Below are 14,175 nucleotides of genomic sequence, written 5' to 3' on the forward strand. Positions count from 1 at the left end.
CCCCCTGCCAGCAGTCCAGACGGGACCAGTGTGGTGCTGCGGTGGTGGGTGTCAGCGGGCATGCTACAGACATCAACTCACTGCCACCGAGGCCACCCCCCCACACACACACACTCGCAAGTAGTATGGTCCAAGGGAGTGACTCCTAAGGCAAGGCTCCCATGGCAGCTGATGCGTACCATGCCAGGTGAGGAAGCTAGACCTGAAAGCCCAAGCCCCTGAGTACCCGAGCTGCAGGGCGTCGTGGGCCAGGGCCCTGAGGAGGCCCCAGGACAAGCATCTTCCCAGAGGCTGTGCAGAAGGAGGGGAGGAGCCTCTGGCTAGAGGGCGGGGTAAGGGATGCTGGCGTCTTTGCAGGCCAAGACAGGGCTGAGGGACACCCCGCCCCTGCACTCCCATGCACGAATTTCGTGCACCGGGCCTCTAGTCCTAATAATAAAAGCCCAGGGTTGTAACTTATAACAACCGATCACGACCAAAGGCTGACAAACCAGAAGTCAGTGCTGGGTTGCCGTGGAGACCTTCACAGCAGCTGCCATATGCTGTGGGGTCGGCTCCTCCAGCCCATAGGAGACTGGCGAGCTGCAGCTGGTGGAAAACAGTGAGCCCAGGCCAAGCCGCCCCACAATCATGGGGAGAACAGGCCAGGCCGAGCTGCCCCACAATCATGGGGAGAACAGGCCAGGCCGAGCCACCCCGCAATCATGGGGCGAAGAGCCCAGGCCGGGCCACCCCGCAATCATGGGGAGAACAGGCCAGGCCGGGCCACCCCGCAATCACGGGGCGAAGAGCCCAAGGCAGGCCACCCCGCAATCATGGGGAGAACAGGCCAGGCCGGGCCACCCCGCGATCATGGGGAGAACAGGCCAGGCCGGGCCACCCCACAATCATGGGGAGAACAGGTCAGGCCGGGCCACCCCGCAATCATGGGGAGAACAGGCCAGGCCGAGCCTGGCCAAGCTGCCCCGCAATCCCAGGTGAAGAAGCTGCTCCGCTGACCAACCTGCACTAGGGACCTGTTCGGTGGCGTGGTGCGGAGTCCGGGGCCTCTAGCCTGCAGCCACGGGAAGTCTCCCTCTCCCCAGAGTTAGGAGCACCAGCCCAGGTCTACCCAGCGGCCTGGTCCTGACTGCGGGGGTGAGTTCCTGCAGGCTGGGGTTTGATCCCCACGCATTAGCAGTAGGAGACCAGTGCCTTTGTTATCGCTGTGTGTCCAGGTTTTAATTGGACAAATGCCCGGCAGTCCCGGTGGCCAGCTTAGCAAAATCTTTTAGGAGAATTCTGTCTGGGTTTCCTCAAATTCCCTCAGCCCCTACTCACCCCTCTGTAAAGCTGCAGAACAAGTGAGGACCCTTAAATAAAAATCAGAGGTCTCCAGCAACGGTGGACCTCTCTCATCACAGTCATTTGGACTGGATGGCATTTGAGTATTTATCTAGGCACCATGACAGAGAAACACAAGCTCAAGTCATGATCTCTGCCCTTAAAAAATTCACAATCTTATTAGAGCGAGTGGATGATAAAAGCGCAGTAATAACATCAGAATGTAAGACAACAATACAGAGAGGAACAGAGGCAATTGCTAGGATGATTTTCCAATAATTAGTACAAAGAGTATGTGCTATGAATTAAATAAAAAAAAGTATGTGTGGAAGTAGCTGCTTCATGAGTATGGCATCCCTTTCTATTTTAAAGGAAGCTGAGTTCCATATGAACTGTGTACTGTGCTATGATATCTGAGGCACAGGACAAGGGAGGCCCTAAGTGTACTATGCTTTGATATTTGAGTCATTCTTTATTGTTCAATGTGATTTATTTCTGTACGTCTCAGTTTTGTAATAGTTAAATTACTAGAATAATACATCTTGCTATAAAATATTACTAGAAGATCAAATGATCAGATGACATTTATTGTTATTTTCTATAAATGAACACAATCTCTGGTATGCTAAAGTGATAGGTATTATAGAAATATTCAGATAGAGAGACCTACAGGCTTGATTACAAGTGAGACTTACTATCACAACCCAAATTTATTGCTTAAAAAAAAAGCAGGGAACCAACTAGAAACTGAACCAAATACAAGCCCTTGAAGGGCAAATGTAAGTTGGATAAGCTTTGCTATTACAAGAGCAAGAAGAAAAAATTCAGATGCAAGAATGAAAACCACCTTGCATCCACTCTAAGTAGCTGTTAAAGAAAAAGAATGATATACTATGAAAATACTTAATACAGATTGTAAAGACATTTGTTCAAAGAGGATTTCCTGGAGTAGGTGATATTTCAGTTAATTTTTTTAAATGTGAAGAGGTTAGCTAGATAAGAAAAAGATGTAGGTCCCGAATTGCAGAGGGTGCAGGCGGGGCTGAGGGACACCACCCCCCATGCATGAATGTCGTGCACCGGGCCTCTAGTCTATATATATAAAAGCCTAAGCGACCAAACGACTGAACGACCGAACAACCAGCCGACCGGTTGCTATGATGTGCACCGACCACCAGGGGGCAGATGCTCAACGCAGGAGCTGCCCCCTGGAGGTCAGTGTGCTCCCACAGCCAACCTCCCATGGCCGGCCAACCTCCCGCGGTCCCTTCCCCCAGCTGGCCACCTTCCCCCCACCCCATTGGCCCCGATTGGAAGGAAGGGGGGGCTGGCGAGCCAACCTCCCATGGTCCCTCCCCCCAGCCAGCCTCTTCCCCCTTGATTGGCCCCAATCGCTGGCCAGGCTGAGGGACCCCACCAGTGCACAAATTCGTGCACCGGGCCTCTAGTTATGAGAGTAAAATAAGACGATATACAGAAAAGACTTGGGAAAGTACCTAGCACCCAAACAGTGGTAACAATTATTACTATTATTGTTATCATGGGGACTAGGCCTCCTGGGCCCCTCTGCACTGAGCCTCCTCTTTCCCTCCCACTCTACATTTCCCCAGCCAATAGTCCTCTCTGTTGAGCTATACATCCAGGTCCCTGGGGCCATTACTCCTCCTATGACCCCCTTTCCACCTAGAACCCCCACCAGCACCCCAGCTCCAAAGCAGAAAATGCACAATTCAGCTCCATCCCTGTGTCTGGCTCACCCCTAGCAGTCCTCTCCCCCTTCCTCCTTCCAGAAGCTAGGTCAAACACCACACATCATAGGCTCCAGCCCCTACTGCTGCCATGTCCCCCAATATAGGACCTCTCCCCCAAGCACACATTTCAGTGTCTCCCCTGAGGAGTTCCAGTTCCTCAGAGTCTATGCTGATTTGAGGGTGACCTAGGAGCCCTGCCTCCCTGAGGATGTATCTTTCCCTGCTCCAAGGCTCCCAACAAAAAATGCTTCTCGTCCCCACTCCCAGCAGATTTCCCTCCAACATATTCTCTCTAGGCCTCAGGAAGGCCAAAAGGCATAGGGGTGTGGAGGAGGCAGAGTACTGGTCAGAGCCAGAGGGTATAGAAGTGTCTCCTGGAGGTGTGGTTGTGCTAATGATACCCTACCTCATAGGACTGTTATGATGATTAAATGAAATGATGTTTATTGAGCATACAGCACAGCTCCACCTCCAACCTGAAAACCCAATGTTCTTATCTGGAACTTCATATTGCAGGTGAGGCAGATTGGGGATGGCAGTGATGGAGGGTTGCCTAATAGCCTCTTCCAGATGTGTTTGTTCCATTCTAAGCCAACAGGTGCGGGCTTTCCTTCCCTCTTTTGCTGGTGGACCTCCCTGTCACTCCTGTCCGGGCAGGGTGTGGGAAAGGGACAGCAATGAGGAGTTGCCACCCACTCAGACAAGCACGTGGGCAATAACATCATCCTGCCTGCCTTTTTTCTCTTTTGCTTGACGCCATGACTCAGGGTCACACGCTCAGGCCCTATGTAGTCATAAACTTGGAGGCTGTTTGGACCTAAGTCATTTTCTTCACCCAGCCCAAACCATGTCAGCAACAGGCCAGCAGCAGGCCAGATGCCTGTGCCACAAACTTTCTAGGAGTCTCTCTAGGTGCTGTTGAGTCCCAACTCATGGCTCTACGATCTCATTGTGTCTCTGACCCCACACAGTAATGTCCAGGTAATTGCAAAACCCAAATCCTGCTCCAACGAATGAAGATATGTGACTCTGGAGAAGACCACAGTTTAAGGATGTGAGAATCCCACAGGAAGACTCAGAAGTCAACTTCACCAGTAATACGGACACAGCCTCCTCAAAACAGACAACACTTCTCTAACTGTCCTTCCCACAAACATTCAAGCACCCAGATGCCAGGCATCTGAGCATCCCAGACATCCAGCCACCTGCTCCATTAGGTGAAGAGGACCAGGGGCCGGAAGGAAAGCGGTCCTCAGTTGTGGCCTCTTCTCATGGCACTGACAGGCTGCTCACCTCTAACAAGCTGGGTGTCTGATTTCTTGGAATGCAGGCGTCTGAAGTACATTGGAAAGCTCAGAGCAGGCAGGCAGGAGAAACTACCAATGCGGTCATTGAAGAGAGAAAAGCACTCCAAAGATCAGTCATGGGACCAATAAAAGCATCGCTGAAGCCCACTAAATGAAAAGATTACTCCAAGAGTCCCCTTGTCTTCTGACCCCTGAGTGCAAACACTAATGCTCACAGTGCTGACCTGAAGTCACGAAGAAAAATGAGTGTCCTGCTGTCAGATTGTGCTGTACATAATGTAGGGAGAAAGATTTCCATGCTCAACAGTTAACAGAAGTGGTAGTGCTTAAGCTCGGAAACGGCAGATGTCAGGGAAATGTACTCACCCAAAACAGTCCACTGGACTCCACAGCCCACAGCCCCTCACCTTTCCCTGCCGCTGAGATCAGACTGGCCCACCCACATGTTTAAACTTCAATTTCAAGTTTAGACTTCAATTCCCCTCAGCCTCCAAAAGCACCCAGACTATGAGGAGGGCGGCACAGCATCGGATTTCCTAGGGATTTCTGGGAGGCCAGAGGGATTAGCCAGGAGCTGAACTAAATAAAGAACGCTCTTAAAGACAGGCGCTTCATTGAGCTCACTGCTCAAGATGCCTGTAAGGAAAGACCCAGGCCCTGAATAAATGACAAAATCAGACTCATTTACAATTGTCCACATCCCATTTTAAGGTGACTTTTCTCAATTAGGTCAATCACCTCCCCCCCCCCCTCAATATTTTGCTTTACTGTTTGCTCGACATTTTCTCCAATGACACCCGGCACCACCACACATCTCTCCTTAGGGCGGGCTGCCCTTCGAAACAAACCCCTTTTCTTGAAGTTCACTGCCTCAGGCCCCCAAACCCGTCAGTTCCCCGGCCGAACAGCCAGGGAGGGTTCTGGAATCCAATCCCCTCCCCTCTAGTTCCCCTGGTCCTGCCCTCCCTCCCCTCCACCGACCTCACCCACATCTCCGAGACTCCCCAAGCCGAACCAGCCCTCCCCCGTGCTTTCCGGGGCTCCGGTGTCCCGTCCCTCCCCTCCTCCAATGCCTGTCCCCCTTCACCCGGGCCCGCGGTCCCTGCGTCCTCAGAGTCCGCCCCAGGCCCGCGGCCCCGGCGGGAAGCTCTCCAGCACCCACTCCTCCCTCCCGCCAGCTCAAACGGGGTGCACCCGGCACCCCCTTCCTCCCAGGCCGCTCCCGCCTCACTCTCCGGTCCGCAGGGTGCAGGGGGCCGCCAACCTCCCGGCTCCGGCCCGCGGTCAGGCTGTCCACGTCACCAGCACGGCGACCCCTCCTCCGCCCCGCGCCCCGGGCCTCCGCAGTCGGGGCCCCCTCCCGCCCTCCTCCTCCGGCGGCGGCGGCGGCGGGGCAGGTCGCTCGGTGCCCGGCCCCCGGGCCACAGGGAGGGGGAGGCCCGGGCCGGCCGGGTGGGGATCCAGCCGCCCAGAGGCCCCGGGTCCGGTGCTCACCGTGCGAGGGCCCGGCCGGGCGGCAGGAGGACGGGGACGCCCCGGGAGGCGGCGGCGGGCCCGGCCGCAGACAAAGGCGCTGCGTCCGCGCCACGCAGGCACTCCCCGCGCCGCGCCCTCCGGGTCCGGGCTCAGCGGGCAGGAGCTGCGGAGCGGCCGCCCGGAGGCCGGGCCGAGCGGGAGTCGGGGGCGGCCCGGGAGCCCGAGGGGCGGGCGGGACGGGCGGGGGGAAGCCGTGGGCCCGGAAAGGCGGCGGGGGCGCCCCGAGACCGGATGGGCCCGCGGGGTTTGGAGCAGCGGCCGGAGCCCGCCCGCTGGGCAGGCGCGGGGCTGGGACCCGCCCCCAAGCCCCGTCCACCACGTGGGGGGACGGTCGCCCGGGGAAGGGGGCGCAGTCTGACCCCGCCCTCACCCCTGTTCCCACAAGCCCAGACTGCGGAGCTTACTTCCGGTGAGGGGACAGGTGACCCGTCCCGAACCCCCTTTCTACACCTCCCCACGACGGGCAGCTGCGCGGGAGCTCCGTCCGGCCCGGCCTGGCTCAGGCCCGGGAGGGTTAACCCTCCTGCAGGTTGGGGACGGCTCTCTAAATGCCGCCTCGGGGCGCCCGGGCCGACCGCAGGGCCATTTCCACCGAGTGGTGTTCCTCTTTCCCGCCCACCCTCGGCCGCCTGGCCACCCCGCCCCCGCCGCAAGCCCGGCCTGGCCGGACCAGGCTGGCTCCATAGAGGGAAGCAGCCCCGACGCCGTGGCCTTGGGCTCTGTCCTCAAACGACCCAGCTCCCCCCGGGAGCAAAGGAGTCCAGACTCTGCCTTGGCCCATCCCTCCCGCATCCGTTGTGAGGCCTTCCCTTCAGGAGTTACAAACGGTGACAGCTACCGGGGAAGGACTCGGTGGGCCGGGTCTTTCCTGCTGGGCCTCTGTGGATCCTCACAGTCCATCAGGTAACATGGTCCCTGTTTCACAGATGCAAAAACTGAGTCTCTCACTGTGCTTTGGCCAGGCCTACCACCAAGCGGCGGTAGATGTGTCCCAGGACTTAAGAAATATGCCTGAACACGGGCATCTCTGCAGATCAGCCACTGTTCTAAAGCTCTGCACCATTTTATCTCTTTTCATCTTCACAACACTCAGTAAGGTAAATGTTATTTTTATCATAGCATTTATTATCTTTATGAATAAGGAAATTAAGACACAGAGAGATTAAGTAACTTGCTTGAGGATATCCAGGATTTGAGGAACCAAGATTTGCCCCCTTGAATTTAGTGCTGAATTCAGACTTAACTGCGGGGGGGGGGGGGGGGGGGGGGGGGGAGGGCAGTGGTTGTGGTGCATGGGCATGTGTATTTGTGAACACCTGAGCAACTCTGTGTTTCAGTCTATGTGCACATGCATTCCTGAGTGTGAGTTTGATGGTGGCTCTCTGTATGTTGGGTTGCTCCTAGGGATGGGAGCAGGGAGTGGGGCATTAAGGCCAGGCCATCTGGAGGTCATCAGCCTCCCCACCAATCCACACTGCTCCCTCTGCCCTGCCAGGCCCTGTGCGGCCTGGGCCTGGCCTTGAAAGTCTCAGCCCCCAAACCCCACACGCCCCACACCCTGGGGAGAAGCATCCAGAGAGAGGTGTCCTAGGCTGAGAGAGCCACGAGCCCTGCAGCACAACCCCAGAGGAATTACCTTTCCTTCCTTGTTCAGAAGTCCGTTCTGTGCTCTGTGCCTCGCTGTGGTAACGCAGGTTCTGACCCAGAGGACTAGTCTGACTGGGAAGGCACGGCTCAGCTGGAATGGACAGTGAAGGAACAACACAGGGCAGTTGATAGTGGGGGAGAGGGGAGACTTCTGATAAAAGTCAAAAGACAGTTACGATAATAGTGTTCAAGAGAACAGGTCAAGAGGGAAGGAAATGAGTATGGCTCTTATTCATGGACGCAGTGGCTTGAGAGGGCACTGATCCCCCAGAAAGGACAAACACTTGGGGCAGGCGATAGACAGCATGTGAGACCCAGATACCTGGCCCGGGACACAAACAGAGTGACCATCATACACAGGAATCCCCTCAGTTCAAAAAATATTTGTTCTATGCCCAGTTGAAAATACATCCTTTCTCAGACTTCCTTGCAGCCAGAGGTGGTCAAGTGACTCAATGTAGCCCATGAGATGTGAAGCAGGAGCAGCCTGAAAAAGAGAGGAGAACAGGGAACAGCACACCTCCTACTGACACGTCTCCCAACAAGGCTTGTGTGTCTGGCTGCTTCCATCTGACCCACTATCCCCGCTTCTTCCTTGGTCACCCTCTTCATTGTCTGCCCTCCTCCCTTGTCCTTGGTGGAACCATTCAGCCCACCTCCCAGGCTTACAGTGCTCCAACACCGGAATCCATCCCTGAGTGTGTGTCCTGCTGCTGGAGGGTCAGGGCGGTTCTCCAAACAGGATGGTTGGGATGGAGTTAAAAACAAAATAAAGACAGCAGCGTTGTGCCAGGGGAAATCTTGCATCAGAGTTGTTTTGTCTAATGACTTCTAATCACATGCAAATGACTAAGGCATTAGTACTTGCTAATAACTGAGAGTGAGCGCCTCCTTCAGTGTTGTGCAGTAGGTGCTTCCTTTCTGTCACCCTAGCCCTGGCCTAAAACAGGCTCAGAGAAGAGCGCACAGAAAGGGCCTCCCAGTTCCAGCGAGGAGAATAAGGTTGCGTGCCCCAGGCTGGGAGAGCAAGGGGTCTGGCATCAGAAGTCAGCAGTGGAAACGCTTACAAAGAAGACAGAGGATAAACCACTTGAAATCCAGAAATCCTAAATCAATCCAGATACTACATCTCTAGTACTAATATTGCTGTTTCCAGTCACAGGTTCTATTGTGTCATTTGATTTTAGTTGGGCTTGTGACACTGTGCCCAGTTATCTGACCATGTTCCCCCAAGGACTCTGGGAGACAGGAAGGCTTAACTGTGCAATGGTGAGAACAGCTTATTTGGCCCTCCCTAATGGGGCAAGTTCTTCATGTCAATCCCTCATTTCTGAGGCAGGACCACCAATCGCCATCCCTACCCCCCATCCCCTCCCTGGCTTCTCTCAGCCTACTGTCCCTACGTTCTGGAAAAATAGAGTGTGTGATGGAAGTAGCTCCTCTTGGACCATGTCTTGGCTGCTGCTATAATGAAATCATCAGAAACATAACTTCTAAAGAAATCGCAACTACCAGATTTTCCCAGGAAACCCTTGGGTTTCCAAATGGGGACTTGAGCAGCAGCAGTAACTTTATCCACTCACGGAAATGTGTGGGCACCTCTGAGGAATGACCGCAGCCACCAAGTTTCGCCCTGGAAATTCCCCAATCAGCCCTTCATCCTGTTGGGGTCAGCACTGCAGTCAAAACATGATCCTTGTCCATCCCTCCCCATCCCTCTGTAAATGTCCACACCGCCCAGTCTGTCTCACTTCAGGGAAAGGGGGTCTGTCAGAGGTGGTCCTCTGAAACGGACAAGTCCAATTCCTCCCCCAGCCTCTGGCACAGGTGCCAACTTCAACCCCGGTCTGCTCTGACACGTGCTGCCCAGTGTTCTCTGCTTGTCCCAGCCGTATCTCCCAGGTATTGTGAGAGCTCCCTCAGGGAGAAACCCTAGCTCATTCCCCTCCAGGCTCCCCATTCCCACTCTCCCACCTTCCACCCCATCCCCCCATGTTGAGAAAGTGAATGCCTTAACCCTGGCTGGCAGGAGTGGGATGCAGACAGTAAGTACAGTAAGCTAGAAACCAGAATGTCCCAGCCTGCCAAGTAGTGGCCGTGTGGCCAGAGGAAGTGGGTCAGCTGTTCTGGGCCTCTGCCTCCTCTTCCAAGAGTCATGCGCTGGTCCCCACACTGGCTCCTCTGTAGCCAGCTGAGCCACCAGCTTTTTCTCACTGAGAGCACCAGGAGGATTTTCTCCTCCCCCCGTAACAGGCAGGACTAATGAAGCATACTACACGGTAGACAAGACGCCTGCAAAACCAGGAAGGGACTAACAGGTGCCCTCCAAATTCCATGCTCTTTTTTTATTTAAAAAAATGTTAAGTTACAGATGACATAGAATATTATATTAGTTTCTGATGTGCAGCCTAGTGATTAGACATTTATGTGACTTACAAAGTGATCACCCCTGTAAGTCTAGTACCCATCTAACACCATACATAGTTATTATAATATTACTAGAGGCCCGGTGCACAAAATTCGTGCACGGAGGGGGGTTGTCCCTCAGCCCAGCCTGTACCCTCTCCAATCTGGGACCCCTCAAGGGATGTCCGACTGCCCGTTTAGGCCCGATCCCAGTAGGATCCGGCCTAAGTGGGTAGTTGGACATCCCTCTCACAATCCAGGACTGCTGGCTCCCAACTGCTTGCCTGCCTGCCTTCCTTATTGCCCCTAACCGCTTCTGCCTGCCAGCCTAATCACCCCCTAACTACTCTGCTGCCAGCCTGTTTGCCCCCAACTTCCCTCCTCTGCTGGCCTAGTTACCCCTAACTGCCGTCTCCTGCAGGGTTGATCACCTCCAACTGCCCTCCCTTGCAGGCCGGGTGCCTCCCAACTGCCCTCTCCTGCTGGCCACATGGGAACAGGATCTTTGACCACATGGGGGCAGTTATATTATGTGTTGCAGTGATGATCAATCTGCATAGTACTCTTTTATTAGATAGGATAGAGGCCTGGTACAGGGGTGGGGGCCAACTGGTTTGCCCTGAAGTGTGTCCCGGATCAGGTGGGGGTTCCCTTGGGGCATGGGATGGTCTGAGCGAGGGGCCTGTGGTGGTTTGCAGGCCGGCCACGCCCCCTGGCAATGCAAGCGGAGGCCCTGGTATCTGGAATTTATTTTCCTTCTACAATTGAAACTTTGTAGCCTGGAGCGGAGCCAAGCCTGGGGCTCCCTCCGAGGCTGGTAGCCATTTGTGTTGGGGTTATAATTGAAACTTTGTTGCCTTAATCGGGTGGGCCTGGCCAGGGTGTGTGGAAAGCTTTGCTTCCCCTGTTGCTGGCGGCAACACTGGCCTGCTCTCTCAAGCTCCATTCTGCCGCCATTTGTTTGAATTTGTTTACCTTCTATAATTGAAACTTTGTAGCTTGAGTGGAGGCCTGCAATGGCTGGCAGAAAGCTTGGCTTCCTCTGTTACCTAGGAAACCTTGCTCTCTGTGGCTGTAGCCATCTTGGTTTGGGTTAATTTGCATACTCGCTCTGATTGGATGGTGGGCGTGGCTTGTGGGCGTGGCTTGTGGGTGTGTTGGAGGTATGGTCAATTTGCATATTTGTCTATTATTAGATAGGATTGACTATATTCCCTATGTTGTACTTTAGATCCTGTGACTATTTTTATAACCAGCAATTTGTACTTCTAAATCCCTTCGCTTTTTTTCAGTCCTCTCCCCAACCCCCCTCCCATCAGGCAACCATCAATTTGTTCTCTGAGTCTATAAGTTTGTTTCTGTTTTGTTTGTTCATTTATTTTGTTCTTTAGATTCCACATGTAAGTGAAATCATATGTCTTTCTCTGATTTATTTCACTTAGCATAATACTCTTTAGGTAGTCAAAAATGGCAAGATTTTATTCTTTTTTATGACTAATAGTGGTTAATTAATCTAGGACAAAGAAGGCAAAAATATACAATGGGGTAAAGACAGTCTATAAAATAAATGGTGTCAGGAAAACTGGACAGATACATGCAAAATAACAAAACTGGATCACTTTCTTACACCATATACAAGAGTAAACTCAAAATGGATTAAAGTCTTAAATGTAAGACCTGAAATCATAAAACACCCAGAAAAAAACTCTAGCAGTAAACTCTGTGACACTGCTCTTAGCAATATATTTTTCCATATATCCCCCTCAAGGAAGGGAAACAAAAGAAAAATAAACAAATGGGACTACATCAAACCCCTTCATATTGGGGAACCCTAGGACTTAGTACTCAGAACTCTTTATTTCTGGTTCTACATCCACTCCCTTGGTTATCTCATCTCTTTAAATACTCTGTGCTAACAACTCTCAAATTCAAATCTCCAGATTGGACTGTCCTTGAATTCTGCATTTCCAATTGCCTACTGAACATCTCCAATCAAATTGTCTCTAATCAAATTCATAATTTCCATTTCATCCCACACCCACCATCAAAAACACACACAACACAAAACCCAAACAAATGATTTCTCCTATAGCCTTCCTGATCCCAGATGATAGCAACTGCCTTCTTCTAGTTACTAGAATCTAGTAGTTCAGGCCAAAAAAAAATCTTGTACTCTTTCTTGATATTTCTCTTTCTTGCAAACCCCACATCACCAATCTTATTGGATCTACCTTTATTTTTTTATTTTTTAAAATATATATCTTTATTGATTTCAGAGAGGAAAGGAGAAGGATAGAAAGATAGAGCCTCCTGCACGTCCCTATTGGGGACAGAGCCCACAACCCAGGCATGTGCCTTTGGCCGGAATCAAACCTGTGACTCTTCAGTCCGAAGGCCGATGCTCTATCCACTGAGCCAAACCGGCTAGGGCTGGATCTACCTTTAAAATATATTCACTGAGAGCACCAGAAGAAATGGATGACCTCTTTCCATCTTCACTGCTACCACCCTGGCCCAAGACGTTTTCATCGTTTACTGTATTATAATAGCCTCCCAATTGGTCCATCTTTTCTCTCTATAGTTTACTTTCTACACAGCAGCCAGGATTATCCTTTTAAACAAAGGGAAACTTTAACCCCCCACTCAGATTTCTCCAGGGTAAAAGCTGAGTCTTTAGATTGGCCTATGAATCCCTAGATGACCTGGCCCCTTGCAATTATTTTTTTATAAAAATTTTAAAATTTATTTCAGAGAGGAAGGAGGAGGGAGAGAGAGCGATAGAAACATCAATGATGAGAGAGAATCATTGATCCGCTGCTTCCTGCTTGCCCCCTACAGGGGATTGAGCCTGCAACCTGGTCATGTGCCCTGACCTGGAATAGAATCACGATCTCCTGTTCATAGGTCCTACCCTGCCCCTATCTCCCTCCATAGAATGTAAGTTTCATGAGAGTCAGGACTTTTTATATATATATATTTTATTGATTTTTTACAGAGAGGAAGAGAGAGGGATAGAGAGCTAGAAACATCGATGAGAGAGAAACATCGATCAGTTGCCTCCTGCACACCCCCCACTGGGGATGTGCCCGCAACCAAGGTACATGCCCTTGACTGGAATCGAACCTGGGACCCTTCAACCCACAGGCCGACGCTCTATCCACTGAGCCAAACCAGTTTCGGCGAGAGTCAGGACTTTTTTTTGTTGACTGCCGTACTCCTGCACCTAGGATAGTGTCTGCACATAGTCGGTACTCAATTACAGTTTGTTGAGTGGGTGGATGGGTAAATGGAAGGACCAGTAGTTGAAGAGCACATGGATGACAAATGTTTCAGTGCTTTCTTCAAGATCTGAAATACCTGAGCATGTTTATGTGCCCATGGGGAAGGTAGAAAGAGTGGAAGAAAATAAGTCCCCTGAGGGAGAAGGGGCATGATACTTGGCACTGAGAACAGTGATGGCGAACCTATGACATGCGTGTCAGCACTGACACGCGTAGCCATTTCTGATGACACGTGGCCGCTGAGGCGGCCGCATGCCAAGGATGAAACATTTGCTGCTCCTGAGGATGAAACATTTGCAAAATAATGTTTTTTCCTCAAAGTGACACAGTACCCGAGTTATGCTCAGTTTTTTGGCGAAGTTTGACACACCAAGCTCAAAAGGTTGCCCATCGCTGACTGAGAAGGCGGTAAGAGACAGGATTCAGGGCCTGGGAAAAGCCACTCCTTCCTTGGAGTAAGAGATGCAAAATCAATGGAGGCACCACAGAAGGCTTCTCCCCTTCCCCCAGCACTCCCCGGAAAGTACTAGTATAAGATAAGATCATCTGAGAGCGAGGGAAATGAGAGTGGGCAGAGGCTAAGAAAAAGGAAGATTTTCTATAGTGACTATGAGGAATAGGAGATTGATCCTCCGGAACACATAGCATGGCTTTTAAGTAGTGATGAAAGATCACAGTTTGGAACCACATACCCTCTCCCTTTTCTGCTTTGGGGTTGCAAGCAAGATCACAATAGGACAGAGAGCTGCTGCGAGGAGGCAGGAATCCCCACCTCAGGTCCAGAGTCTGTGCCTTACCTACCTAATGACCCATTTCTCTTCAGCTGCTTGCCCACCATGACTGAATCCATCTGACCCCAGCTCCTTCCCTAGGTCTGGTTTCCTCATAACTGTAATTCAACCCAGAGTGTCAGGATGGGTTCTT

At 52.1% G+C, this 14,175-nt stretch overlaps 1 protein-coding gene and 1 long non-coding RNA gene across 5 annotated transcripts in view; one reads left to right on the forward strand and one right to left on the reverse strand.

The window, feature by feature from the left end:
- Positions 1–8,263, reverse strand: part of CD276 (CD276 molecule) — a 76,521-nt gene extending 68,258 nt beyond the window's left edge. Inside the window, exons 1-2 of one of the 3 annotated variants that reach the window (XM_054716711.1) lie at positions 8,234–8,263; positions 7,554–7,655 (exon numbers count right to left, since the gene is read on the reverse strand). The gene's annotated coding sequence lies outside the window, so the exon portion shown is untranslated. Of the gene's footprint in view, positions 1–5,875; positions 5,934–6,321; positions 6,609–7,553; positions 7,656–8,233 lie in introns of those variants that run through there. The other 2 variants (XM_054716710.1, XM_054716709.1) reach the window with 2 other exon arrangements.
- On the forward strand, positions 6,282–8,066 carry LOC129149193 (uncharacterized). 2 transcript variants are annotated; one of them, XR_008556185.1, is made up of 3 exons: positions 6,282–6,326; positions 6,844–7,014; positions 7,986–8,066. It is a non-coding gene; the product is annotated as an uncharacterized LOC129149193 (long non-coding RNA). The 2 variants fall into 2 exon arrangements; XR_008556184.1 differs by lacking the exon at positions 6,282–6,326 and adding an exon at positions 6,669–6,744.
- Positions 8,264–14,175: the final 5,912 nt, after the last annotated feature.

This window comes from Eptesicus fuscus, chromosome 5 (assembly GCF_027574615.1).
Source record: "Eptesicus fuscus isolate TK198812 chromosome 5, DD_ASM_mEF_20220401, whole genome shotgun sequence".
Taxonomy (NCBI): Eukaryota; Metazoa; Chordata; class Mammalia; order Chiroptera; family Vespertilionidae; genus Eptesicus; species Eptesicus fuscus.